At 40.3% G+C, this 26,606-nt stretch overlaps 1 protein-coding gene across 2 annotated transcripts in view; it reads right to left on the bottom strand.

The window, feature by feature from the left end:
• The window catches only part of fzd6 (frizzled class receptor 6), a 100,645-nt gene that overhangs the window by 24,029 nt on the left and 50,010 nt on the right, over positions 1-26,606 (bottom strand). The window contains exon 1 of one of the 2 annotated variants that reach the window (XM_056272162.1): positions 391-517. The exons of the other annotated variant lie outside the window; for it this stretch is intronic. The gene's annotated coding sequence lies outside the window, so the exon portion shown is untranslated. Of the gene's footprint in view, positions 1-390; positions 518-26,606 lie in introns of those variants that run through there. 2 annotated transcript variants of the gene reach the window in all.

The following is a 26,606-nucleotide window of genomic DNA, read 5'->3' as shown; positions in this document are numbered from 1 at the left end:
AAACTGCATGATTTGTCTATTGAGAAGTATTGTTTAATGGTAATTAATCACTTCATTAGTGATTAATTATCTCGACGATCTTATTTAAATATCAATAGATTTCAGAGAGGATATCGTCTGTGTATATAAGCATAATTATCAGCAAATATATAAAATTAGACATGATGCAGACTTTGACGAACATTGATTCACATACTGAATTACCTATTGGTCTTTCTTGTCTAATCATCCTAGAGAGTTTGTATTCAACATTCATTCGTGTTTTAATAATGGTTGTCTGGTCTAAACGCGTTTCTGTTCAAACACACAACTTCAGTAAAACAACTGAGCACATCAAATATCGCACAAAGTTTCACAAATGATATCTATACATTTTTGATTATGTCTTACTTCAGGTACAAAATCATCTAGGTCATTCTCCACCGGTGAAAGTCTTTAACTTATCCAGAAGAGAAACAATAGCTTTGCAGGAGTTTGTGACTTCCGAGAAAAACTAAACGCAGGTGTGCGCATGCGCAGAGAGTAGTCAAAGGGACTGTCTGCAATTTCCGCTCACAGTCCAAAAATATAAACGTCTAATCATTCATTCAAATGAACGGTATTTACAAAGTAATTTACACTATTAGTTAATAGAATATGTTATTAAGGAATTAATACACAATGACACGTTTAATCTATTAATCATATAGACTCTTCATTAGTTGATGCAGTAATCATTAATTAATGGTTTAGTTCTTCATGAGTCATACATTAACTCATGAATATCTGTGCATTTGTTAAACATGAATTAATGCATATTAGTGCACCCGTCACCCGTATTGTAAAGTGCACCCAGTAATTTTAATCAATTAAAATTATACGTTTTAACGCAGTTTGGGGAATTGGCAGACGTTCCCTTAGGCATCAAAACCTTCTCAGGTGTAAATATGCGGCTATAATGCACGTTGGGGATTTTGAAATGAATATTTCATGTCGATATACAATTGTTGCATATTTCTAAAACTAATCGTGGTATTATTTATATCTTTGTAAGACTGCCGACAAGAGAAAACAAGAGAAAACTAAAGTCTGGTGAATGACTGTCGAACCTGACACTAACTTAAGTTAGCCTACAGCGCTTTATATTCACCTTAACAAGACTGATCTGATGTCACACACACACACACACACACTCTCTCTCTCTCTCTCTCTCTCTCTCTCTCTCTCTCTCTCTCTCTCTCTCTCTCTCTCTCTCTCTCTCTCACACACACACACACTCATACACACACTCTCACTCTCTCTATCTCTCTCTCACACACACACACACACACTCTCTCTCTCACACACACACACACACTCTCTCTCTCTCTCTCTCTCGCACACACACACACACACACACACTCTCTCTCTCTCTCTCTCTCTCTCTCTCTCTCTCTCTCTCTCACACACACACACACACACTCTCTCTCTCTCTCTCTCACACACACACACTCATACACACACTCTCACTCTCTCTATCTCTCACACACACACACACACACACACACACACACACACACACACACACACACACTCTCTCTCTCTCTCTCTCTCTCGCACACACACACACACACACACTCTCTCTCTCTCTCTCTCTCTCTCTCTCACACACACACACACACACACACACACACACACACACTCTCTCTCTCTCTCTCTCTCTCTCTCTCTCTCGCACACACACACACACACACACACACTCTCTCTCTCTCTCTCTCTCTCTCTCTCAATTCAATTCAATTCAGAAAGCTTTATTGGCATGACAAAAAAATACATTTTGTATTGCCAAAGCATCAAAACAACATAGAAAATGATTTAGAACATTTAGTACACAAAATAATAATACTGATAGCATAAAACCATAATAATAAAATAAACAAAGATGAATAAATAAAATATAAAGGATTTAGAAAACATCTCTGTACAAAACAAAAACAAGCAAAAAACAAACGAACACTGAACTTGGAATTGAACATATACATGTGTGTAGGTCTTAGGCTGTGAGTGTGTGTGTGTGTGTGTGTGTGTACTGTGTAGGTCTTAGGCTGTGAGTGTGTGTGTGTTTATTGGATGTTTGCTGGTCTCTGGTCGTCCCTCAGGATATGGCAGGATGCTACAAATTTTGCAGCTATATATGAGCATTTGGCTTCTTCGCCAAGAATGAAACGGAGTTTTTGGGTTGGGTTACAGGTGTTAAATTGGGGAAATATTTGATTAATTTTGGGGTAATATTGGTCTCTGATATGTTCATATTTTGGGCATTCTGTGAGGAAGTGCAGCTCGGTCTCCGTCACTCCCAGGGTGCAGTGCGGGCAGAGTCTGTCCTCACGGGAGAGCCAGGTCTGTCTGCGCCGGCCCGTCTCTATGGCCAGGCTGTGCTCGCTGAGTCTCTCACACACACACACACACACACACACACACACACACACACACACACACACACACACACACACACACACACACACACATACTTGTTTTTGCTACGTTGTGGGGACTCATGACTAGAAGGTGACACGTGGGGACAGCAATTTCTAAATACAATAAAGCCATCATTTTAAGTCAGAAGTGTCTGGGGGAATTTTTGAATCCCAAAAGTCAACTTTATTATCATAAATTCTTAATTTTAGAAAGCTTAATATTTGTCAGGTTTTTCTATTCTGGTGGGGACGTCCCCATTGTGTCTTACCACAAACCACCACTGTGTGGCACTATTATGAGTTATCTGTAGATTAACGATTTTTTTACACAAATTTAAACCTGTACCAGATTAACAATAAATATTAAGTTTAGATAATCATTAAAGAATTGTTTAAAAGGGAGAATTGTCTATATTTATATTTGTATGGATTTTTACTTCATTTTACAATTCACTAATTCCCTATATTTGAATAGACCATTTGTATGGATGTAAAAAGTGACAACAGCCTCACCTCACTTCCTGATTAACAGGAATCTATTTTTCTTCAACTCTGAGAATCTGAAAAGGTCCACATTTTGATAAATAAGACAGTCATGTTGTATGACAAGCAGGAAATGGTCATGGGGCATTGACCCCACGGGTATAATTGTGTTTGCTGAATAATGATCTGCGCATACTGGAATCAACTCTGAATTAAAACAGCACATGCCTGGCATTCAACAGGGTTGCGAAATATACTGCTATTTGTGTTTTTCTTATTCGTAATACTACAAATTTGTCACGTACAGAAACCTGGGAAGCCCCATGAGTCCAATATGTATTAATTCGTTGTGGAAAAAATCGCCAAATAATACAAAACAGTCTTTAAGCAGTGAGGATGATTTTGTTGTCCTCTCTCTTCTTAAAAAGAGAAAAAGAAAAGAGGAAATCTTTTATCCTTAAACTCAACACAAAACTGTATTATCTATCTGTATTATCTATCAATCTGGCATCTGTATGTCTTTATATCGGTCTGTTTATCCATCTATATTTTTTATGCAAGTGTGCCACAATTTTGGGACCACACCGAATTCTTTTGAGTAGAAGACATTTGACGTAGAACCCCCATAAACTTCCCCAAGAGAAGTTTGGACATTTGGGCTATTACAAAAAAAAAACAAGAATCTATGTTTTCTTAATGCTCTTGAACATTTATTTAAGTACCAGTGTTTTCACTTGAGTTTTGAAACACATTTTGAACTTGTTGCCCAAACAGAAAATAAACCCCCATCTAGGTAAAGGACTTTTACATTTTTCGCTTTAAAGCATACGATTTTTAACATAAAATTTCACCCCCTCCCAACTTCTCCCCTGAAGTGCTGCTGGTGACCTTTCAATGCACTCCATGCATTGGGCTTTACCAGGAACCTTCCCAGAGTGGATGTTGTTCATCAGAGTGTTTTCCACAGCCTGGATCTCCTCTTTAGACCACTTTCTCCGTGGGTTTTGTGAAGATACTGAATAAAATAAAAATAAATATTAGTAATTGTGATTGGGATAAAAGTTATTTTTATTTTATTCCCACACGACATGAACGTGAATAACATATCAAATAAATACATGGTCTTTGTTTTTTCTCTCATTTCTTTACAGTTTTATACATACATGTTTGCTAAAATCTAGTTATCATGGTTGAAAATGTGACAATATTTAGGCTTTATTGGTCTTAACCATAAAATACTGCTTGGGAAATTGAAGAAGTAAATTCTTTTCTTTACATGTTTAAGCCTTTAGAAACTAAACATTTTAGTTATAGGACCTAACTAAAGCTGCCGCACCCCACAGTGTTTTCTTCTTGACAAATTGTGCAGTCTTTACTGTCTTTATCCAGGGGGGGGGGGGGGGATTTAATTAAAAAATATTTTTTTTATTTGATGGGGGAGTTTAGACTTTTTTTTTTAATTACTTTTATCTCCTATATGCTCACTCATTGCATTTTTACAATGGGGTATTTTTGTTCTTAAGAATTTATACAACACAAGGAAGCTTGATTTCAATCTTTGAATTAAATTGAAAAAAAGTAGCACAAATAAATACAATAGAATAAAGATACCTATAAAGAGAAAAGTTTTTGCTTAGGTCTGACACTAGTATTCAGAAATACTACAGAGACTGAATAAATTAATCAAATGTAAAATAACACAGGGTAGTATTTTAGTCCTGACTAAATTAAATACATAGGATATTAATCCTGATTCATTAAAATTAAAGCTATGTTTTGTTGTTTTGACAACCAAATTACTGACAGACTAGACATATGGCTGCTGTCACTGTGAGCTCGTGCACAGATCCTGTAGTACCAACATTATACGGTCACGTGCGATGTATGCTTATTAAGACATAACCGAATGTGTTTAGAGGATACTCACCAAGACCGAAATTGACATGATTTTCGCATGTTTTTGACTGTTAAAGTGATATAATCCACGAAAAATAAAGTTTGTTACCCGTGAGCTGTTTGTGAGGCGGCTTGTATGTGTGACGAAAAAAAACCCGACAGAAATCTCCACAGCGCACAAGTAGCCTACCGAATAGTTTAAGATCACGTGAATGTTTAAACTGGTGAGACTTAAGAAGACGTAAGAAGCCTTTTCTAGCTTTCTTATCATTCCCTTTCAGTAGCTGACTACATACCTGCTGAATCTGAAGGTGAAGCACCATTTCCAGTCTCATTTTCAGAGTCTGATCCATCACAGTCCATCAGTACTTTCTCTATAAAACACAGTAACCATACAGATAAAATTAATAGGTAACAAACTAAATATTTTTATATTGTCTATAACCACGGGTGCACATAACTGGTATGCAGCTATGCATGTGCGACAAAAATCAGGAATGCGTAATGCGACGGTTACTCCGCACCTTTGCATACTTAACCGATCTTCTCATCTAACCTTACACATGACATGTTGCTTGTCAACTAAGTTATACTGTCAGAGATGTCCAAAAAGCAACAGACATTAAGCAGCTTCTTTGGCGTTTCGCCACCTACAAAGAAACGCCAACTGGAGCCAGAGCCGAAAAAAAATACTTTGTTGCTTGAAGCTAACGATGAGTGCACTGAAATGTGGTGCAAGATTTGCCGATCAAGTCCACATCTAGCAGACAAAACAGGTGCGTTTTATAAAGGAAATTCTCAAAGAATTTCAACCATCCTTTATTTGACAAACATGAAAAGAGCAAGGAGCACACAAATGTGGCACAAGCTATTGTTAATAAACAAGCTAGCCGAGAAGAAATGTCCAGTTGCCCCACTTGCCAGATGGCGAGACAAGCTGAATGAAGAACAGCGGCAAGTTTAATGTTTTTCTCCTCACCTACTATTACGACGTGGTGCAGCACGATTCACTACTATTACGACGTGGTGCAGCACGATTCACTACTATTACGACGTGGTGCAGCACGATTCACTACTATTACGACGTGGTGCAGCACGATTCACTACTATTACGACGTGGTGCAGATTGATTCACTACTATTACGACGTGGTGCAGCACGATTCACTACTATTACGACGTGGTGCAGCACGATTCACTACTATTATGACGTGGTGCAGCACGATTCACTACTATTATGACGTGGTGCAGCACGATTCACTACTATTACGACGTGGTGCAACACGATTCACTACTATTACGACGCGGTGCAACACGATTCACTACTATTACGACGTGGTGCAGCACGATTCACTACTATTACGACGTGGTGCAGCTTGATTCACTACTATTACGACGCGGTGCAGCACGATTCACTACTATTACGACGCGGTGCAGCACGATTCACTACTATTACGACGTGGTGCAGCACGATTCACTACTATTACGACGTGGTGCAGCACGATTCACTACTATTACGACGTGGTGCAGCACGATTCACTACTATTACGACGTGGTGCAACACGATTCACTACTATTACGACGTGGTGCAGCACGATTCACTACTATTACGACGCGGTGCAACACGATTCACTACTATTACGACGCGGTGCTTCACGATTCACAACTATTATGACGTGGTGCTTCACGATTCACTACTATTACGACGTGGTGCAACACGATTCACTACTATTATGACGTGGTGCTTCACGATTCACTACTATTACGACGTGGTGCAACACGATTCACTACTATTACGACGTGGTGCAGCACGATTCACTACTATTACGACGTGGTGCAGCACGATTCACTACTATTACGACGTGGTGCAGCACGATTCACTACTATTACGACGTGGTGCAGCACGATTCACTACTATTACGACGTGGTGCAGCACGATTCACTACTATTACGACGTGGTGCAGCACGATTCACTACTATTACGACGTGGTGCAGCACGATTCACTACTATTACGACGTGGTGCAACACGATTCACTACTATTACGACGTGGTGCAGCACGATTCACTACTATTACGACGCGGTGCAACACGATTCACTACTATTACGACGCGGTGCTTCACGATTCACTACTATTATGACGTGGTGCTTCACGATTCACTACTATTACGACGTGGTGCAACACGATTCACTACTATTATGACGTGGTGCTTCACGATTCACTACTATTACGACGTGGTGCAACACGATTCACTACTATTATGACGTGGTGCTTCACGATTCACTATTATTACGACGCGGTGCTTCACGATTCACTACTATTATGACGTGGTGCTTCACGATTCACTACTATTACGACGTGGTGCTTCACGATTCACTACTATTATGACGTGGTGCAACACGATTCACTACTATTATGACGTGGTGCAGCACGATTCACTACTATTACGACGTGGTGCAGCACGATTCACTATTATTATGACGTGGTGCTTCACGATTCACTACTATTACGACGTGGTGCAACACGATTCACTACTATTATGACGTGGTGCAGCTTGATTCACTACTATTACGACGTGGTGCAACACGATTCACTACTATTATGACGCGGTGCAGCACGATTCACTACTATTACGACGTGGTGCAGCACGATTCACTACTATTACGACGTGGTGCAACACGATTCACTACTATTACGACGTGGTGCAGCACGATTCACTACTATTACGACGTGGTGCAACACGATTCACTACTATTACGACGTGGTGCAGCACGATTCACTACTATTACGACGTGGTGCAACACGATTCACTACTATTACGACGTGGTGCAGCACGATTCACTACTATTACGACGTGGTGCAGCACGATTCACTACTATTACGACGTGGTGCAGATTGATTCACTACTATTACGACGTGGTGCAACACGATTCACTACTATTACGACGTGGTGCAACACGATTCACTACTATTATGACGTGGTGCAGCACGATTCACTACTATTACGACGTGGTGCAGCACGATTCACTACTATTATGACGTGGTGCAGCACGATTCACTACTATTATGACGTGGTGCAGATTGATTCACTACTATTACGACGTGGTGCAACACGATTCACTACTATTACGACGTGGTGCAACACGATTCACTACTATTACGACGTGGTGCAGCTTGATTCACTACTATTACGACGTGGTGCAACACGATTCACTACTATTACGACGTGGTGCAGCACGATTCACTACTATTACGACGTGGTGCAGCTTGATTCACTACTATTATGACGTGGTGCAACACGATTCACTACTATTACGACGTGGTGCAACACGATTCACTACTATTACGACGTGGTGCAACACGATTCACTACTATTACGACGTGGTGCAGCTTGATTCACTACTATTATGACGTGGTGCAACACGATTCACTACTATTACGACGTGGTGCAGCACGATTCACTACTATTATGACGTGGTGCTTCACGATTCACTATTATTACGACGCGGTGCTTCACGATTCACTACTATTATGACGTGGTGCAACACGATTCACTACTATTACGACGTGGTGCAGCTTGATTCACTACTATTATGACGTGGTGCAACACGATTCACTACTATTACGACGTGGTGCAACACGATTCACTACTATTATGACGTGGTGCAGCACGATTCACTACTATTACGACGTGGTGCAGCACGATTCACTACTATTACGACGTGGTGCAGCACGATTCACTACTATTACGACGTGGTGCAGCACGATTCACTACTATTATGACGTGGTGCAGCACGATTCACTACTATTACGACGTGGTGCAGCACGATTCACTACTATTATGACGTGGTGCAGCACGATTCACTACTATTATGAAGCGGTGCAGCACGATTCACTACTATTATGACGTGGTGCAGCACGATTCACTACTATTATGAAGCGGTGCAACGCGATTCACTACTAATGATGTTTCCTAACAAAGTTCGGGAGGAGCATGTTCAGATAATTAAACACATGTGGAGCACATTCAGGTAATCAAGCCTAATTAGACACGAGTGGAGCACACTCCCAATCAATGAGGTAAGAGGTATATATTCAGCAAACTTAACTCAGTTCATTGACAGTCTAACAGCATCCCTCCACCACCCCATCTCCTCACTTCTTCTCCTAAATACTCTTACAACAAGGGGGGAGCACTCTGGGTTCGGGCAAAAATTTCCGAGCTCGGAGCCCTCCCCCTGGACAGCACGCCAAATACGCATAATCTTTACTCTCTGTTTAATTGATGTAAATGTGAACTCGTGAATTACGATAGTGGTTATTGCTTTATCATACAGACCCGCGTCAACGCGTCTTTACATTAACGGTATGTGACGCTCAGGACACGCCTCGCACTCTGTAGTGTTGTAATCCGTCATATTCACGTACAGCAACGTCAGCAGTGGTGCTGAGAGAACGCTCCAGCAACAGTTCAGAAAGGAGAAATCAATCTAGTCGAACTGGACGCGCGAATGAGGCGAAATCGCGTCTATCCTCGCGTCTATCAGGACCTCCAGACCCGCGTCAACGCGTCTTTATTAACTTAACATGGAAGTCACCCACTACAGACGCTCTATCCGCGTCCGGTGTGAACGCAGCAGTTACATAATAAAATATTGGTCACAAATGATTGGTCACTTTCTAAATAGTAAAAGTATAGCACATCTACTAATAATTATATATGAACAAATAGTTTTTTACCAATGCAGATATGTTAGAAATATACATAGAAATATACATAAAGATACATCGCGATACAAATGCCAACTTGTATCCGATGCATACTTATTTAAATCGATGCATCGCATTGTTAGCTTTTATGTCGATGCACCATTGCGAATCTGTGAATCTTACCATCCCTAATATATATGTTTATCTGTGGCAGGGTTCCAGACTGCGACCATTTTTTGAGAATGTGCGAGTTAAAATTTTATGTGGTCGCATTTGTGCGAGTGCATGGTCATGTACGACTCAGTTAAATTCACGCATGCGCAACAGAACGCCGTTGTATCAGCAGCTGCTGCAGTCCGTAACTTATGTTCAAAATGAACGAGTACATCATGAATCCATTTTTCAAACCGTGTTTTTGACTTATCCTGAATCACTACGGTACGCCTATAATAAGTGTTTATATTCTGACTATTTTATCCCGAGGTCGGCTCAGCTGCGGAGTTGCCCAGTGACTGCCTGACTCGACATAGACATTGACGGAGAGAAGTAGCTAGTAGGATTGTAAAATGTTTCGATGTGATTAATAATTAAATTAAATATTTAATAATCAAATATAACGACTAATAGAAAGTGTCACCAATGCCGCCTCAGATTTGTGCTTGTCAGAATGTGTGACTGTTGTGGTCGTGCTCTTCCTGGAACAACGCTCTGAAAACGGCAACTAAACCCGGCAACTAAACCCAATGAATTCACAATGATTTAATAAAATAGTGTTCTCATGTTATGTAATATGACAGTCCCAAATTACTCATCGTTATTATTAGTCGTGCATTGCTGCTTGAGTGGAGCGCGCTGAATGAATAACCGTTGAGCACTTTGCTAGCGTGTTATTTAACTCAAAGAAACGCATCCTATATGAGATTAATCAGACAAAATAAACATAATATTACAAATCATATCTGCACAAAATGACGTGAATCCACAAGTGAACTTGAACTAAAGCCTAGTTCACACTACGTGATTTTAAGCCCGATTTGAGCCCGATTTGCAAATCGTTGAGCTCGCCGACAGGTCAGGGTGCTATCGCGTGCAAATCGCGGGTGATTAGCGCGCGATGAACGCTCGCCAATCTGTTAGTATGAAAGAGCCAACAATGCATCAAAGACGCTCGCAGACGCGTCACCGAGCCCAGAAAAATATCTAGCATGCTAGATATCCAGAGCTGTCGCGCAACTCAACCTCACGTGATGTTGAGAGCTACAGCCAATCAGAGCAACTAGAGATTAAACATACAAGTATGTGTAGACATAAAAATATAATTACTTATGCTTTTCGGGAAGAATATCCCTGTTTGTAATCATAGGTTTTACTAAAATACTTTTAGGAAAAAGGAAAGTCAACTGTATATTGCCGATGTCCACAATGTTGATGTTCTGGGTGTTCTTTTTTAAAATGAAGTTGTAGAGTGTATGTTTTTTTTAGAGCAAATTATCGCGCAAACAGTTTGCAGCTTTAGTTTCTGTCTGACGCCCATACGCGTGTTGTGCTCTTCTTCCCTGGGTATTGGCGCGCGTGCTGTTTCGCGTCATTTTCGGTTCATTTTATCGCGTGATTTTTCGTGAGAAAACGTGGTTTGTGGACAAGATAGAATCGTTGGGTGACAGAGTTGTTGTCAACTCGTGTAGAGCGTTACCTCCTGTTGCGGATCAATCACGTTGTGTCGTGTGGTGTGAACAGCTCAACAACTTGAACACTCCTGATTTCACAGAGAGCAAGTCATGTAGTGTGAACCGCACAGTTCAGCCCGACGTTTTAAAATCATGTAGTGTGAACTAGGCTTAATACGTGCCATTCAGAATGACTCGTGTTGTGGACGCTCTTCCTGGAACAACGCGACACGGCAAAACCCAAATAATTCACAATGTTTTATTACAATATTGTTCTCTTTATAATATTACGTAATATGACAGTCCCAATAATAGTCATTATTAGTCGTGCATTGCCGTTTGAGCTGCGAGTGCTAAAGACAACGCTTTAGTAAAAAAAAAAAAAAAAGTGCGACCAAATCATGTGTTGGTGCGACCAACTGAGAAAGTTGGTAGCACCAGTGCAACCAGTGGAAAAGTTAGTCTGGAGCCCAGTGTGGATTTAGCCTACCTTTCTCTTCTCTTCGGGGGCATCTGTCACATCATCCACTGAAATGTAAATTACAAAGAAGTAAATTTTCCATTTTACTTCCTCCTAACTATAGTTCTAGGCTTAAACCCCAAGATAATCACCAGAATTGAATAACGAACCAATAGACTTAAAATAAGTATCAAAATAAGGCTGACATCAATGACACCATTTTGGCAAAACCTGTAGTTACCTTAAATTTAATGTGATCTGTGACTTTTAATTTCATACAATGATAAAAAAATTACAACAAAACAAACTTAACTACAGTATCTGTTGAAATTGACAGCACACAGGACAACATGTTGTATTTACTCAGCACGTACAGTTAAGTAATTATATCTTTGTCCAGTTACTGAACCATGTCAGAGTTTAGGGATAATTACCCAAATTTATTTAGCCATTAGAAATTAATTTTCACCAACGATGAATGCATGTTAAAATAAATGTAAGATATCAGCGAGGTATTTTTTATCTTTATATTGAACATGAGAAGTACACTTTTGGTTTCACAATAACATGATCATATGGCTAGACATATTTATATTGTTCAATGACACAATACCAAACTTTCTGTCATTTGAAAGCGTTTCAAATGTTTAACAAAAAAGTAAAAATACTGGAATGTTTTTTTAAATGAACATTTTCACTAAAATATGCAGATATAATCACGTTTTTGCCTTAAATTCTAACAGATGATCTGTTTTCTTTTTTAATAAAACCGTAAAGAAAAGTTACAGATCAAGTTGCAACAAAAAATTAAGTTTACATAGATTAAACTTAGATTGTATTAATTACTACAATCATCCCTTAATTACTTTGTAATAATCTATTGGCCTCTAAACTTCTATTTAAACTGACCGGTTATTAATTAAAACATTATTTACCTATAAACAAAAGATAGCAGATTAAAAGATTAAATTTCATGCACTACCATGAATTTGGCATGGTGTTGCAAGAGAATGAAAGGAGGGAGCGTGGCTATGTTTCTTTTTCTTCAAGATTGTGCTTTTAAAAACCTCGGTTACTCGGATTCATTAAGCTATGTATATAAGCTTTAAGAATTATTTTAAGTAATAAATGACGCACACGAATTTGACATACTACAAATGAGTAAAATGTGTTTTGTTTGATCTTCTCATTCTCACCTGTGCATCCAGAGCTGCCATTCCTAGTTTGATCTTCCTGCAAGCACAAGTGTCATAGACAGTCAAACATCATAGTCTAACATCACATGGCACTGTATTTAAAACTGTAATGGTACAATTAGGCAATATATTAAAGTAATTGACATTGTAACATAAGCCAATACAATTTCATACCATTTTGACTGAAAATAAATGCCATTTATTGTCTGGTCTTGAAAGCTGCATTACAGAAGTAGAAAAAAACTTGTTCTGAATTTATTAAACTTCCCTCTTGCTTTGTTGAATCACATTATTGGTGTTTAGAGTGATAAAACGTCATGAGTCCTGCAGGCCTCAGACTCACATGGCTGCACGTGTAGGCCGCTACAGATGCAACTCCTGGCAATCTTTAATTAATGTTACCAAAATTGAGCTAAACATCTAGGTGAAGTAACAGGGACGCAAAATATGTCTTTCAGAAATAACATAAAGACAACAACATTTTAAATTCGGCGAAGTTTAAAAGCGGATTACCGCTAGAATGCAGTCACCTATGCAATCCTAACTGTGGCCTTAAAACAGCTTAAGACTCTTAGGAATCTAAAGCCCTAATGGATATATTATTATGATCATTACTGTCATTTTGGTACATTAATCTATACTTTCTCCAAAGCTGCTTTGTGGTTATGCTTAAGGTGAAAAGTGACGTGACCTTTACGTTACGATATATGATATATAATACGATATATAGGTTGCAAACAATATGCAAGTTAAAAAACAGCACCATATTATATTGAGAGCCTTGCACAAAAAGTCAAAAACCTACTTTTTCGTCGGCCATCTCGATCCCGTCTCCTCCGCGCCGTGTCTGCAGCATCTGTGACTCGCAGGTGAGAGGTCCAGGGGTGGGGGAGGGGCGGGGAGAGGAGGCGATAGTCGCGGTGGGGACTTAAAGCCTCAGGTTCTGTGTGATGTATCAGCCATTACTGACACTCACTCGGCGAACTAAGGCTATATTAATATTACCCGCGCTTTTTTTTTCTTTTTTTTTTCTTGTGCGGTTTTTGTTTTCTTTATAAAATGATGTATGGACATATATGCTCTGATAATATGCTCTGAGATAGTGTAAGCTATATGCTGTTATAAAATAAATAAATGTTATGCTCAAATTCAGATAGCCTATGTTTTTTTTTTGTACAAATAAAATGACAGAGTGTAGATGTAAAAAGACATTTAGGCCTATATTATATTTAATATTAAAAAACAACACATTAATGAATGAACAAATTTGGAACTATTAAACAGCTCACAGAGAGATTGACATTCATAAAATAAAAATAAACTATTACAAGACCTTGTAATCAACAGAACAGATATTATGTTTACCCTCTGAGAGCCGAGGAGATAAAATAAATAAAATAGATTTGAAAGAAGTGAGGCATGAGACCAAACTCTGGATATGAGGCCTCCACACAAGGCCCGCCATGCTTCTTTGTTCTTGGATGGTTTCTTGCATTTGAACTGGGTGAAACATGTCAAGACTGTGGTGTCATAGATACAAGACCCCGCTTGTTTACAAAAGGTACAAAACAGAAAGTGAGTTGGGCTGTTGTTAATGTTACCGTCCTTAGAAATTGTCTATATTGATTCTGAAACTCTTTAACTGCATACTCCTAACTATTGTTAAAATAAACAATCTTCACAACAATTGCTCACCTTGCTTGTACTGTTCAAGACAATGATTGAAACCATGTATTGCTAGCACTTTTCTTGCTACAGACAAATTGCTTGTTGTATTCCTCATTTCATTTGTAAGTCGCTTTGGATAAAAGTGTCTGCTAAATTAATAAATGTAAATGCACTCACCAAGACAGCAGTTCGCCAGTTAGAGGAGAATGGGAAAAGACTATATTTGCAAACTATATAAATGAATTGTCAAATACTAGCACATGATTTAATTTAGGGTAAGAATAACACATGGTAAAAATAATTCAACAAATGATGATGCAGTTTTTCCACACTGGACACCCTTCTGGCTTAGCTACTGGTTCAGATTCTCCCAAAATGACATGAAACTATATACAACACCTCACTTAAACAGAAATAAGTGTTGTGGACATGCACGTACATGTAGCCTACGTCATCCATACATTGGCATGTGTTAGACTAATGATTATGATATACTGTAGTGCTCATCATTTCCAGGATTTGAGTTCACCTTGTCAGAGTAGCCATAATGATTTGGCACTTGTTGTCACCAGCATTTGGAACCACAGAGGTCAATGTGCTGATAGATAGGTTAGGGTTAGTGTTAGGAGCTGCTCTGAGAGGTACTGGTCCACCACACTCAGATGCTGATAGATAGGTTACATTTACATTTACATTTAGTCATTTAGCAGACGCTTTTATCCAAAGCGACTTACAACTGAGGACTAAACCAAGCGAGTCATCGTGAAGAGGCAAAAGCAACGCAAGAAGTGCTCAAAATACAAAGTTCAGACATAGCTCGGAGTAGCATAAGCCAGGCAAGCGAGGATTTAGAGGAAAGGATTTTTTTTTTTTTTTTTTTTTTTTTTTTTAGTTAAGTTAAGTGCTCCCGGAAGAGATGAGTTTTCAGTTGTCTTTTGAATGTTGTCAGGGATTCTGCATTCCGGATGAGGGTGGGGAGATCATTCCACCAGCATGGAACCGTGAATGAGAATGTTCTGGAGAGTGATTTTGTGCCCCGCTGTGATGGCACCACGAGCCGTCGCTCATTGACCGATCGTAGGCTTCTGGTAGGGATGTAGACTTGTAGTAGTGACTGGAAGTAGGAGGGAGCTGAACCAGTGGTCAATCTGTAAGCAATGCAAGCGTCAAAGCCTTGAACTTGATGCGAGCAGCGAGTGGTAGCCAGTGCAGAGAGATGAGCAGAGGAGTGACGTGGGCCCTTTTGGGCTCGTTGAAGACCAGACGAGCTGCAGGTTAGGGTTAGGTTAGGGTTAGTGTTAGGAGCTGCTCTGAGAGGTACTGGTCCACCACACTCAGATGCTGATAGATAGGTTAGGGTTAGTGTTAGGAGCTGCTCTGAGAGGTACTGGTCCACCACACTCAGATGCTGATAGATAGGTTAGGGTTAGTGTTAGGAGCTGCTCTGAGAGGTACTGGTCCACCACACTCAGATGCTGATAGATAGGTTAGGGTTAGTGTTAGGAGCTGCTCTGAGAGGTACTGGTCCACCACACTCAGATGCTGATAGATAGGTTAGGGTTAGTGTTAGGAGCTGCTCTGAGAGGTACTGGTCCACCACACTCAGATGCTGATAGATAGGTTAGGGTTAGTGTTAGGAGCTGCTCTGAGAGGTACTGGTCCACCACACTCAGATGCTGATAGATAGGTTAGGGTTAGTGTTAGGAGCTGCTCTGAGAGGTACTGGTCCACCACACTCAGATGCTGATAGATAGGTTAGGGTTAGTGTTAGGAGCTGCTCTGAGAGGTACTGGTCCACCACACTCAGATGCTGATAGCATTTCTGCTTCATACCATGCTTGCTCTATTAGCTGCTCTGCTAACATGACTATTGGTGATGATCAGTGCTCCACTGTGGCCTTTAGCTGTTCCTGGTGTGACACTGTGAACTGGAGTGCATACGCTGGCACATGCTTACATCAGCAATTACACAGGCATTCGCCATGTTTTTAGAAAGTGATCATTGCCCCGCTTCTACTTCACTAGCAGCACATCTGATGCTGGATCAGGAGATTATTTCTTAACTTTTGATCCAGCATCTGTTTCTCTCACACTCTGCACTGTTCACTTCCATTAGCTTCATGAAAAGAGGTGTATCTGGTCCCATTCTCCCACAATGAGCTCTCTCCAGGTCCTGCTAAAGCAATATCAGTCTCTCTGTTATCTCACAGCATCTGTAGGGTACAGGGTATTGGAAGGCTGCTAAAACTGTGAGATATGATGTATGATGAGGGTATAATGTGCTGCTCTGTTAGCCTAGCGGGTAGCATTTACAAGATAATAAAGTCATGAAACATTTATATAAAAATAGTGTGTTAGTAGTTCACTTTTAAGGCTTTTGAGAGAGCACAGAGCTTTGTAGAATGTTTGTAGTTATCAAATATTACACCATTTGTGCAAAGGAATGACTAAAAAAGATGACCAAATCTGTTGAATCTCATTTGTATGTAGTGATATATTAAAAAGAAAGCCAGAAGATTAAATAAACAGCAGCTGCCAATTTTAGAAACAAGATTGTATATAGTCAGGGCCTGTTCATTTATTAATTTCATATGAGTTTATTTCATAAAAGTTTATTAGTGATCTGTTGAAAGTACATTCTTTGAATTCTGTTTAATGTATGCAGAAAGGCTCTGTCAGAGGGGTAGCCCAGAGTGAAAAATCTGTATATCATTTACTGATCATGATTTAATTAGATTATAATTAAATGATAATAATATATTAGAGTAATGATATAATAATGTATTAATTACTTTAACAAAATCACTTTGAAGTGTTTTTAACCTAAACTGACAATTAATTCATGTAGATTTTGTAGATGATCCTCTCACATAAACCAGTCCCCACAGAAGCGAGACTGAAACACCTGGAGTTGGCTAACCTCGTTTAGATTTCTTTCCTATTGTCATCAATAATGACTATATGAATATAGACAGATCCATGATAAATTACATAAATGGCATTTTTAACAGATCAGTTATATTCTAATCATTTGATGCCTTACGATAAATAAAACAAAGAATTTGCAAAAAAAAAAAAAAAAAATTCTCTGTTTGTGACTCAGTCTTTCCAGAATTTTCATTCTAGTGCACCAACAGCACATTTATTTAATTCAGTTTATTTTATAAAGTAATATAAATAACTAAATATTATACTAATGTATAAATATAAATAATTAAAAACCCTATTAATTCATATCTTTAGTAAAAAGACACATTTTTAAAATAGATTGCCAAATTGTAATTCTATTATTGACCAATACCCCCAATAGGGAGCTAGAGAGTGCCGCACTTTTCCGGAACAATGTGACTTGTGGGGACGGCAATACTCTGTGTGACCACCAGGGGCGCCTAGATATACACTAACACAGATTTTTGTCTTGAAAATGGCCCTCATGAGGACTTCAAAAAAAACTACATGGGGCGTGTCCAAACACTGTTTGGGAGGTGCCTGAGGGGCTTTGCCCGTGGGGACCTCTATTTAGGTCCCCACGGTGACACGAGTCCCCACGAGTCTGTGTGCGTTCAGGTTGAAGTCCCCACCGGGATAGAAAAACAAGAACACACACACACACACACACACACACACACACACACACACACACACACACACACACACACACACACACACACACACACACACACTCCCGTCTCTATGGCCAGGCTGTGCTCACTGAGTCTCTCACACACACACACACACACACACACACACACACACACACACACACACACACACACACACACTCCCGTCTCTATGGCCAGGCTGTGCTCGCTGAGTCTGTACATCGTCAGGCTTCTCCTGAGTCTCACATCACTCACTGTGCTCAGGTAGTTCGCAACAGTGTACTCTCGATTTAGTGCCGAATAACATTCCAGTTTGTGTTGGTTTTTAATGGTGTTTGTCCAATGGGTGATGTACTTGTCTTGTTCTGTGGTGATAATTTGTGCGGGCCGAATGTGTGTGAGTGTGTGTGTGTGCTGAGGCGAGCTGATCTCTGCAGGAGAGAGCCCAGTCAGTCTCAGCACCCGCTGGCACAGGGGACTCCTCGCTACGCTCAGGTGTGTGTGTGTGTGTGTGTGTGTGTGTGGCACAGGGGACTCCTCGCTACGCTCAGCTCTTGGTGTTGTAGGGCTTTGTAGTGGTATGTGTTGGGGTCGCTTGTTTTTAGGTGTTTCCAGAATTTGATGGCTCTTTTTTGGATGTTTAGAAGGAGAGGGTATTGGCCTAATTCTGCCCTGCATCCGTTGTTTGGTGTTTTCCTTTGGACTTTGAGAATTTGTTTACAGAAATCTAAATGTAGAGTTTCAATTGGATGTTTTTCCCAATTTAAAAAATCAAATTTGATAGAAGGACCCCACACTTCACTGCCATATAAAACAATTGGTTCAATTATTGATTTGAAAAGTTTGAGCCAAATTTGGATTGGTATGTCAATTTTGATGGATCTTTTTATGGCATAGAAAGCCCTTTGAGCTTTCTCTTTGAGTTCATTCACAGCCAAAGTAAAGTTGCCAGTTGGAGTTATTTTCAGGCCGAGGTAGGTGTATGTTTTTGTGCTCTCAATGGTTCTGTGTGATAGTGTGAATGTGTGTGTTGGTCCCTGAGATCTGGAGCGTTTCTGGAACATCATGACTCTAGTTTTCTGGAGGTTGACGGTCAGGGCCCAGGACTGACAGTAATCCTCCAGCAGATCCAGGCTGTCCTGAAGCCCCTCTTTAGTGGGCGACAGGAGGACCAGGTCGTCTGCGTAGAGAAGACACTTGATCTCGGTGTCGTGTAGAGTGAGACCTTGAAAGGGAGCATGTTCTAATATATCGGCTAATTGGTTGATGTAAATGTTGAAATGTTCCTCATCAGGGTCTTGTCTCTCTCTCTCTCTCACACACACACACACACACACACACACTCTCTCTCTCTCTCTCTCTCTCACACACACACACTCATACACACACTCTCACTCTCTCTATCTCTCACACACACACACACACACACACACACACACACACTCTCTCTCTCTCTCTCTCTCTCTCTCTCTCTCTCTCTCTCTCTCTCTCTCTTCCGGTGCACGCTGGGAGCGTTTGGGGTGGTGAGGGGTTTTACGGAGAGGTACTCTTTTCTATTGGCTTTTTCTTCTAACTTCAAAACTGAGTAAATTTGATATTAATCTAACATTAAATCTAGTAGTACAGTTTTTTTAGTTTGAGGTTAGTTGACGCGTTGTGGGTTTAGTATTCGCGTGGCGAGTACAGGGATGGCATCGCACCAGGATGTGCGAGCTCCGTCGCTGTCGCTTCGTCACGGAATAAGATGCATCACTCAAGTGGGTATAACCGTTGAGGATGTGTTGCTGGATGTAGCTGAGCGAGTGGGATATGAAAACATCATTTCCGCGTCTCGGATGAATAAGGCCGTGGTGGTTTTTTTGAAAGAGGAACTACTGGTTAATCGGTTGGTAGAGAGCGGCATAGTGGTAAGTGGAGCTTTTGTGATTGTTCAACCTTTAGTATCTCCAACTGTAAAGGTAGTAATTTCCAATGTGCCACCATTCATTCCGGATGACGATATACAGCGTGAGCTTTTGAGGTATGGAAAATTTGCGAGTGGAATCAAGATGGTACCGCTTGGATGTAAACATGAGTCTTTGAAGCATGTGTTGTCGTTCAGGCGGCAGGTGTTTATGTTTTTGAATGCCCCGACTTTAAACGTGTCTTTTCGTTGTGTTTATGAAGGAAAATCGTACATGTTGTATGCGAACACTGGGGAAATGCGCTGCTTTGAATGTGGTGCTGTAGGACATGTAAGATTGGCATGCCCGCAAAGAGAAGAAGTGATAAATGAGACAGGTCGAGGTAATGATATGAATGGTAGTGTGGAGAAAATTGTGGAAGAAAGAGTGGAAAATGAGGGTCAAAATGTACATAATAACAAGGATTTAGGCAGTGTTGGGGCTGAGGGGGAGACTAATACTATTGAAGTGTCAAAAGTAGTAGATATTGTTAATGGTGAGAGACAGGTGGTTGAGGAGATGGTGAGGACGGAAACTGAGAGGAGTACAGAGCAAGTGGAGAGGGTGGAAGGTGTTGAGGAAGTGATGTTGGTTGATAGTGATCAAAGGAGAGTGAGTTCAGAGGGTAAGAATTCAGGAGAGATGGTTGAGAATGAAGAAAGTGATGATGATTTGTCAGATGGATCAGATGTGTCAAATCTATCTCAGATGGGAGGTGACCAGTTATACGCTTTGGAGGAAATAGATGCTTTTCTGGATGAGACTTTCGGGAAAGTGGCGGAAGTGAAGGATTACTTTACTGATACCAAGAAATTTGAAAGATCTGTATTATACTGGATGAAAAAAGTTGGAGTGGATAGATTAAGTAGGAGGAAGAGGTTTCGTCTGAAAAAGTTTGTCACGAAAATAAGAGGGGGGAAAACCCAGAAAAGAAGGAAATTTAAATGATGTATAATTCACTAAAGGTGTTTCTATTTCTTCTTTTTTCTCTGTCTTTGTTCTCCCTCCATTGGAATATTATTATGGAGTTTGTAAGAATAGGATCCTTAAACATCAATGGGGGAAGAGATAGGGTCAGAAGAGCAATGATTTCTGAATTTATTAAATTAAATGATGTTAAAGTAACTTTTTTACAAGAAACACACTCTGATAGTAATAATGAATTGGAGTGGTATAGATGGTGGGAAGGAGAGTGTAAATTAAGTCATGGAACAAGTGCTAGTATGGGTGTTGCAATTCTCTTCTCAAAACAGTTGGATTTAAAAATTGTATCAACAATAGAGGTAGAAAAAGGAAGAGTGTTATTAGTTATAGCTGAAATTAAAAGTGTTAAATTTCTTTTTGTTAGTGTGTATGCTCCGAATATAGGATGGCAGCGTGAAATAACATACCAAAAGTTAAATGATGCAATAAAACAGCATGATGATGGCAACACATGTGTTGTAATAGGAGGTGATTGGAATTGTACAACACATTTCGTATTAGATAGGAATGGGGATGAGCCTCACCCGAAATCTAGTAACTTACTACTTGATATCATAAATAATTTAAAGTTGATAGATGTGTGGAGAAGTAGGAACAGTCTGGTGAAGCAATATACATGGATAAGGATATTAGATTCTGTTGTGACAGGAGCGAGATTGGATAGGTTATACATAAGTAAATCAGAAATAAATAGAGTAGCTAACACTAATATATTACCGAATGGATTTTCGGACCATCATATGGTTACTTTAGATTATAATGTTGCAAAAATTTCAAGACCTAAATTTTATTGGCATTTTAATGAAAAATTATTACAGGATACAGATTTTTTTGAGAAATTTTGTAGTTTTTGGGAAATTTGGAAACAGAGGAAAAGTAATTTTGAAAATCTGACTCAATGGTGGGAGGTGGGAAAAGCACAGATTAAAGTATTTTGTCAACAATTTTCTTATAATGCTACTGCTATAATAAAGAAAAACGTGAGAATTTTGGAGATTGAGATTAACGAAATAGAAAAAAAAATGATTGATGTGAATGATGAAGATGATGATGGTTCAGTGAATGTTTTAAAAAAGAAAAAAATGGAGTTAAAGTCATTGTTGGAACAAAGAGTTAAAGGTGCACTTGTCCGAGCTAGAATTTCATCAATTAAAGAAATGGATGCTCCAACGGCTTATTTTTTTGGACTTGAAAGGAAGGAAGCACAAAAGAAATGCATGCTTCATCTTAAAAGGAAAAATGGAACTATCACTTCGGATCCAATGGAAATGAGAACAATGGGCATTGACTTTTATAAAGAACTGTTTGGTAAAATGGACTGTGATGTTGGATCTATGGACCAATTCTTAAGAGATCTTCCTAAATTAAGACCTGAGGATAAAGATTCATTGGACGTAATGATTTCTTTTGATGAACTTTCAAAGGCGGTCAAACAGCTCTCTACAGGAAAGTCACCAGGAATTGATGGGTTAACAGCGGAGTTTTACAAAGCCTTTTGGGGTGTCTTAGGAGAAGATTTGTATAATGTATTTTGTGAATGTTTTAAAAGAGGTCGTCTACCAAATAGCTGTCAAAGAGCTGTGCTATCACTCTTGCCAAAAAATGGAGATCTGGGCTTGTTGAAAAATTGGCGACCAGTGTCTTTAATGTGTCTAGATTATAAAATTTTGTCTAAATGTCTAGCTAACAGACTAAAAAATGTTTTGCATGTTGTGGTGGAGAGTGAACAAACTTATTGTATTCCTGGGCGGACAATCATGGATAATTTGTTTCTTATGAGAGATCTGATTGATTTATCTATTACAAATAATCTTGATGTGGGTTTTTTATCTATTGACCAAGAGAAAGCTTTTGACCGGGTAGGTCATGAATACCTTTTTAATGTGTTGAAGACCTTTGGATTTGGGGAGAATATTATTTCTTGGATAAAAATGCTTTATGAAGATGCTTCAGTTATGCTTAAGATAGGAGGAGGTCTGAGTTGTCCAATCCCTGTTAAAAGAGGAATTAGGCAGGGATGTCCTCTATCAGGACAACTTTATAGTTTAGCCATAGAACCCTTACTGTGTAAGCTAAGAAATGAGTTACAAGGTATAATGATACCAGGAGATAATTCGGGGCTAAGGTATTTTGTGTCTGCTTATGCAGATGATGTAAATATTTTTATTTCTGGTCAAAATGATATTCGGACACTTTGTAAAAATTTAAACCTTTATGAAAAGTCTTCTTCAGCCCAAGAGTGAACTGGGCGAAGTGTGAAGGGTTTGCTGTGGGGTCTTGGGTTGATAAGGGGCCACCTCAACTTCCCGAAAGACTGAAATGGGGAAAGGAAGCGGTTTTAAAAGTTTTGGGGGTGTATTTGGGTACTGAAAAGTATAAAGAAAAGAACTGGGAGGGTCTGCTTGGAAAGGTTGTCGCTAAGTTGTCTAAGTGGAACTGGCTATTGCCCGAACTATCATATAGAGGTAGAGTCCTAATCATAAATAACTTGACTGCCTCTATGTTATGGCACAAACTGACTGTGCTGGAGCCACCGGATGACATCATTAAGGAGATTTCAGAGGAAGTTGGTGGATTTTTTCTGGTCTGGTCAAAAATGGATTCCCCGGCCTGCACTTTATCTACCAGTGATTGAAGGAGGGCAAAGCCTAATAGATGTACGAAGCCGCATAAATGCGTTTCGATTGCAAGCAGCCCAGAGACTGTTGTAACGAGGAGAACGTTGGGGTGGATTAATGTTGCTTGTGCTCTTCTGCGGAAAAACAGCTGGTTTATTGTATGATAAGCAGCTTTTTTTTATTGCAAAGTGATGAAGTGGATTTGAAAGAGTTGACACCTTTTTATAAGTCAATGATAACAGCTTGGAAAAAAGACATTTATTGTACACAGAGATATTTTTACAACCTGAGGACTGGATAATGGGGGAACCACTGTTCCATAATCCATTAATAAGAACAAGGATTTTGTCCTCTAAATCTGTGGAAAGCTGTTTTGTGAAGGCTGGGTATGTCAAGTTGGGGGATCTGAGAAGCGGTGATGAATGGAAAAACAGCGGAGTCTTTGCAGAGTGTTACGGGGTTGAGATCTCTTCGACTTCTGAGACGAATAATGGAGGAGGTGTGGGCAGCTCTACCTGGAGCTTGCAGAGAGGCACTGGTCACAGGAAGGGAATGGCACTACACATTTCCACCCATTAAAGTATCTGCTGCGGTCCAAGAGGAGATGGAGGAAACTGGACATTCGATTTTAACATTTGAGTACCCTAAGTTGGGGAGTTTTCAAGATATTAAGAAGAAAGAACTCTATGTAACGTGTGTAAAGGTTACTCATCAGACTGTGCTAAGAGGAGTGAAAGACTTGGAGGTGGTCAGAAGTGTTTGGGACAAACTTAAGGCAGGTTGGAGGTCTCTATATAAGTCTCCTGTTGAAAAGCGTACTGCTGATTTGCAGTGGAGATTGATGTTCGGGGCTATAGCTACAAACAGACACGTGGCACACCTGAATCCGGCAGTGGGGACAGAGTGTTTATTTTGTGCTTAGAAGAAACGGTTAATCATTTATTTATTGATTGTTTTAGATTGGAGGGAAATGTTTTAATTTTTTAACACAAATTTTTATAAAGTTTTGGGGAGAATTTTTCTTATCAGAATTTTATAAGTGGTCCAATTTATAACTTTCAAGAAAGGAGGAAAAAGTGTTTACTGAATTTTTTTGTTGGGATCAGCTAAGTTGTCCATATGGGAAAACCAGAAAAAATAAAAGGTTAGGTACAGGTCCAATCAATGCTGAATGGTACTAAAAGGGATGATAACAGCAAGAATCAAGATAGAGTATACATATTAATAAATTGGTTAGTGACATTGTAATGTTTTCTGAAATTTTGGTCAGTGGGGGAGTACTTTGTGAAGTTGAAGAAAATGAAATGTTGTTTTTAAATGTGTAGAAATAGGTATTTAATTTATGAAATGACATTTTTTGTAAGAAAATTGTATTGAGGTAAAAGGACAAATGGTCTAATAAAGATATTGTTAAGCCTCTCTCTCTCCCTCTCCTCTCTCTCTCTCTCTCCCTCTCTCTCTCTCTCTCTCTCCCTCCTCTCTCTCTCTCCCTCTCTCTCCCTCCTCTCCCTCTCTCCCTCTCTCTCCCTCTCTCTCTCTCTCCTCTCTCTCTCTCTCTCCCTCTCTCTCTCTCTCATCTCCCTCTCTCTCTCTCTCTCTCTCCCTCTCTCTCTCTCCCTCTCTCTCTCTCTCCCCTCTCTCTCTCTCTCTCCTCTCTCCTCTCTCTCTCCCTCTCTCTCTCTCATCTCTCTCTCTCTCTGCAGTGTGGAGGAGTGGAGCGGGCAGCAGACGGCAGGCGCTGCGGTCGGCGGGGCTAGCCGGAGTCTCCTCGGGCGCTCTCGTGGCGGCCGCGAGCGGACAGACGGCGGTGGCTCTGGGAGCGGTGACGGGCGGGGGGGTCGGGGGGGCGGTGGGGGCCCTGGCCGGAGCCGAGGCCGCGGGGCCGCGCGACGCCGCGCTGGAAGCTCTGCAGCAGGTGGGGGCGATGGGGGCGATGGGGGCTGTGGTGGTGGGTGTGGCTGCGGGAGTGGGCGGGGCTGTGGGGGCGGGGTCAGCGCTTGGGGCGGGGCTTGGGGGCGGAGCTGTGGCCCAGTTCGACCGCACTGAACGGCATCGGAACGACCGCGCGCATCCTGAGCGAGATCGGGCGAGCGGCGGCGGGGAGTAGTTCTGGCCGGAGGATTCCGTCGTCAAAGTGGTGAAGGAGAAAGTGCAGTCCGCGGAGAACAGCTTCAGCGAACGCAACTCCTACGAGATCCACTGGAACAAGTGAAGGACTCTCGCCTCTACTCTCAGCAATAACAGCACATTTAAAACTAGTTTTACCTATTGATATAAACCTGCATTCAAAACAGTGTGTTCAGTTCTTCTCTCATTGAAGATGCACACGTTTTAGTGAACTCCAGCTCGAACTTTGATGAACAAATGAAGTTATCTCAGCACTTATTCTCTCTGATCTGACCACTTCATTCAGATTCATAGATGCATTTCAACATGAAAATCACATTTTCAACTAGTTTTGATATAAAACCTGCTATTTAAACGGTGTGTTCTTCACTCATTTATGATAAAACATGTTGTGTATTGAGCAGATTTGAGTGAACTCCAGGTTGAACTGTGTGTTTGATCAGTGTGTGACGTGTTGATCTCTGGCTTGGTGAGATCAGATGTGGACTGAACACTGTGTGTGTGTGTGTGTGTGTGTGTGTGTGTGTGTGTGTGTTTTTTAAATAAACACGTTGAAGAATCTGAGACTGAGGCTTTTAATGATCATACTAGCGCTTCACTCACTCACTCACACACACACACACATTTGACGGTATCTCACTCACACACACACATTTGACGGTATCTCACAAGTTAAAGCCTGAACTCTGGAATACTGGAATTATATCTCACATTTACAAGAGAGAAAATATTACTTATTTTATTCTCAATAACCCAGCATTGAAACTCATCATGCTTTTGATTCTTCCCTCCTGATTAACAGCGTTTCGTGATATTTTA

The sequence above is a fragment of the Rhinichthys klamathensis genome, unplaced genomic scaffold (assembly GCF_029890125.1).
Source record: "Rhinichthys klamathensis goyatoka isolate OS25496 unplaced genomic scaffold, OSU_Roscu_1.1 h1tg000331l_1, whole genome shotgun sequence".
NCBI classification, from domain to species: domain Eukaryota; kingdom Metazoa; phylum Chordata; class Actinopteri; order Cypriniformes; family Leuciscidae; genus Rhinichthys; species Rhinichthys klamathensis.
The sequence above is the reverse complement of the archived record's forward strand: the minus strand, read 5'-3'. Positions and strand labels throughout refer to the sequence as shown.